This window comes from Crocuta crocuta, unplaced genomic scaffold (genome assembly GCF_008692635.1).
Source record: "Crocuta crocuta isolate KB4526 unplaced genomic scaffold, BGI_CrCroc_1.0 scaffold25, whole genome shotgun sequence".
NCBI lineage: Eukaryota > Metazoa > Chordata > Mammalia > Carnivora > Hyaenidae > Crocuta > Crocuta crocuta.
This window is the reverse complement of record NW_027532015.1, coordinates 18,235,892-18,240,515: the sequence shown is the minus strand read 5'-3', so window position 1 is coordinate 18,240,515 and position 4,624 is coordinate 18,235,892.

Genomic DNA, 4,624 nt, shown 5'->3' with positions numbered 1-4,624 from the left:
ACAAGGTGTTCACATTTTAATAACGCTAAGATTAAGTCATAGGTTTGTAGATACTCTTATCCATCCTCATCACAGCTGCCAGGGTAAGGGAAGGTGTTTGTGGAAAGTAGGCCTTAGGGAAGGGGCTGCTATACATCATCAGTTAGCAAAGGTGTATGTACTAACTTATCTTCTGCCCTTATCTGTTCCTTTTCTCTAAGTTAGGCTCTTTGTCTCTGGGCAAGACTTGATTTTCCAGTTATATTCTTTATTGTACCAGAGAGCCAACCATACCTTTAAAGAGTTTAGGTATTATTTCCAATATATAGAACAACCTCTTCGAGTGCATTTACCTTTGTATCTACTTTTATGATTTCTTTAATAGCTAGGGCAGGAGAAACATTTTTGGTTAGTTGATTTACATGTTGAGCTGTATGAACATCTTGCACTAACACAACGGTAAAAGCAGAATTGTACATGTAAAGGTCAATCTTTTATGACTAGGGGTCATTAGCTTGTTCATAGCTCAAGGGAAAGTATGGAGGGAAACAGGACCTTCTGGAGACACGATGTCTGTTCCCATAATCAAAAGAAGAAGTTCCCACAATAAGTTCCTTCACAAGGTGCAATCATCATACCAGGGCCAGAATAAGGGGACAAGTCACTCCCGATATTGATCAACAAGGTACCCTAGGGGTCAGTGCTCAAGCAGACATAATTGAGTGGGGGTGGATATCGGTCGTCATCTGATTGGCAAGAGACAGTGCAAACTTGCTTTAACCTCACCAGGAGTTTTCTCGACTAGTGGGCTCAGAATGGCTCCCAACAGGCTCTGGAATTGGAAATGTAACAATAAAGCCAATTTCAACCTAATAAGGATTTATCAAAATCATGTAAGCCTCATTCTGTGCATAGGATCTTTTACCTGCATTGACTCAATCTTCCCAACAACCCTGTAAGGGGCAAATATTATTACTTCTAATTCTTAAGTGGGGATCCTGAGGCCATAAAGAGGTCAGTAGGAGGCCAAGGTGGCATATTTGTTAGACAATAGAACCTTATTCTATTGGTCTTATTCTATTGACTCTCAGGCAGTCACAGAGTAAGTGCATCAACCACCCACTATCAGCCCTCACAGAGGGAGGCTGTGGCCCCCTCTGTGCATTCAGGTCATTGGGAGGGATTTGGAACACAGGACTTTCCTGCCACCAGGGGAAAGTATGAGCATCATAAAGAAAAATGCAAAGTTCTTTGGGGAGATGGGGACACCGGAGGGAGTAATTGATTTGCTATGGTGTAACATTTAATCTATAGTTTTTCATTCATTTATACTTCTTTTTAAAAAAGAATTTTAAATGATAATTTATTTTTGAGACAGAGACAGAGCACGAGTGGGGGAGGGGCAGGGAGAGAGGGAGATACAGAATCTGAAACAGGCTCCAGGCTCTGAGCTGTCAGCACAGAACCTGATGCAGGGCTTAAACCCACAAACCTCAAGATCATGACCTGAGCCGAAGTTGGAGGCTCAACCAACTGAGCCACCCAGACGCCCCTCATCTATGTTTCTTCATTCTGAAAATAGTATTTTACTGTACAAGGCTTTCCCTCTCTCTCTCTGGTCTCTTGATGATATTTTAGAGATGGCTGTGTCCACTCAATGGAGCTGGAGGGGTGGGGCTGGGCACCTACTTTAAGATCTGTGTCTGTTGCCTTAAAAAAATGTAACACTCTTAATTTGTTTTGATCCTGTTGATTGTGGTAGCGTTTTCTAAACCTGTTGCAAATTGGGCCTTGAAAGTTGTGGGGGACAGGTGAAAAAGGGAAGAATATAAATCCTAACTGAATATCCTAAGAATTAGCTCGGATAGAATCATCAGAAATTAGGCCCAGTAGAAAACTGGAGGATGTCTAGCTCTTTGTTTTATAAACTAATGTATGCAGATCTGGGGTTCTGTCCAGGTTCCTCCTGGAACAAACCTCAGGCCTTCTACCCATTTCTGCTTCCGGACCACAGTAAGGCTTTCACCCCGTCTCTCTATCTCTGTCTCTGTCTCCATCTCTTCTCTCTCTGCCTTTCTCTTTTTTGGGCATAATATTCCTTTCTACTTAAGCTACCTTCTGCTGGAAAACATCAGAAAACCCCAGCTATTGTTCTACTCCATCCTCATTTCATTTTTCCCCATACATATTATATTAAAATTCTATAAATATTGAAGTAGCATGTTTGCTTTACTGTGTTTGAAGAAACCTCTTTATCTACACCTGCCTAAGTGCTTCCTGCATCACGAGCTACTGTCTTTTTCCTTTTTACTACTTTTCACAATTTGTATTCATCTATCCATTTATTTGTTTACTTGCTTAAGGTTTGTTTCCCGCTCAAGATTACAAGCTTCATGAGGGTAGGGATTGTGTGGACCCAGCTTTTTTATTCATTTCTTTGTTATATTGTTTTGTACCCAACTCCTGGCACTCAACAAACATATATTGAATTGATTAATGAATGAATGACTAAATCTCAGAATTTGGAGGGAGATATAAAGTTATTTCTTTATCCTAAGTGGTGAGTATCATGTATGTATTTTTTAGCATAAATAGGCAGGTCACTGAGACCTTCTTAATAGGTCTTCCCATTGGTCACGGAGATCTTCTCATTAGGCAAGTCATTGAGACATTTACCTTTCAGAGGACACTTGTCAGGGTCTGGAGACATTTTTGGTTGATGCGCTTGGGGAAATTTTACTGACATCTACCAGAATCTAGTAGCATGGATGTTGTTAAATCCCATTCAATGTTCAGGACAGATCCCCACATCAGAGTTATATGATCTCAGACATCAACAGTGCTGAATTTGAGACAGCCTGGCCTAGATCGTTGCCCTTGTAAACAATTATTATTATTTTACAAAACCAGATTCTCAAAAATAGTAGAAAAAACAGTAGAAAGAATCTAATTTTGTGGATTAGGAAGCAGATGGCCAGATGGATTAATAATAATACCTGTGGCACTCTATAACTTGAAAAGCAAGTTCACACATGTGTAGGTCACAGTCCTGCAGTGGCAAGAGTCTTGAATCTTCGAGAAGTCTGAGTAGTGTCTTCCCTTCCTCTGCAGACTTCAGCATTGCAGGGTTGTGAAATTACTAAGGAATTGTGTTCCCATTTTCCAACTTTATGCTCATTATTCCTTATTTGAATTCATTCAGGATTGGAAACAGAAGTTCTATCAGAACCACAAACATGTGTGTAGTCAGAGGGTTCACTGCCCATTTCTCACGTGGACAGAGAGATATCACGGATGTGTTTCCAGTGATGTCTGAGAAGAGAACTGATCTCCTTTCTACCAACACTGACACTCATAGTACCTCAGAAATGCTGGTGTGTCTAAACACCATGCTGTTTTTTAATGGTTGTGTGTGATGTATTTCACCAACCTCAAGCTGTCCTTCATGTAGGTTACCTTTTCTATTTGTTGGTAGCCAGTGCAGATATAAAAATGACGCCTAACAAGAGAGAAAGAGCCAAGTAATAACTCTCCCTATTTACACCATATTGTGTCTCTGTACAAAAATCCGATGAGGTGACCACATCAGGACCAAGAACAGGGGAAAGATTCAAGTCTACGAAAAAAGAAATCTTTGGGGCGCCTGGGTGGCTTAGTCGGTTAAGCGTCCGACTTTCGCTTGGGTCATGATCTCGCGGTTCGTGGGTTCGAGCCCCGCGTCGGGCTCTGTGCTGACTGCCAGCTCAGAGCCTGGAGCCTGTTTCGGTCTGTGACTCCCTCTCTCTCTGACCCTCCCCTGCTCACGCTCTCTCTCTCTCCTAGAAATAAATTAAAAAAAAGAAAAAAAAGAAAAAAAAAAAGAAATCTTTGGCCCAAGAAACTTAATGGCTAAGCTAATTTAATGTTAAGAGTTGTTTTGTAGAATGCCTTTCCTGATCATCACTGTTGAAAAAAGTCTCCCAAGTTCACACGTTATACTATAGGGATTCCATGCAGGGATTTTCCCACTGATGGCATTTATTTATGTGGAAGAACTGCATGTCTTAGTGATGCAGGTCAGCTAACGTAGAGATAAAGAGAAGGTGATCCTTCATCTCCACAGTTACATCCCATATCAGCAGCTGTGGCAAAGAGGAACACTAGAGGTAAAAAGAAAAACACATTTTTATGAAAAAAAGGGACTTTTATCAAAGTAAAGGAATCAAGCATTACTTAGTTGAAATTAACACCTACTAATCTTGTACAACACAATTTTTAAAATATTTATTTATTTTGAGAGAAAGAGAGAGCATGAGCAAGCATGAGTGGGGAAATAGCAGAGAGCGGGGGAGAGACAGGGAACCCCAAGCAGGGGACGCAGGGCTCGAGCTCAGGAAATGCCAGACAACGACCTGACGAAATCAAGAGAGTCGGACACTCAACCAAATGAGTCACCCAGGCATCCCTACAATATAATTGTGTTCAATTTTATTTTGTTGTATAGAAAGTATTTATAATAATAAAGGGAAAGTGGAAACATTAGAAATAATATCTGATAATTTCTTCAGGCATCCTGGTATAATTATGTTTTCCTCCCCAGGAGTATTTAAAAAGCAGAATCTTATACTCTGTGTGAAAATCAAGGACAAAGTTCTCCACATGCACC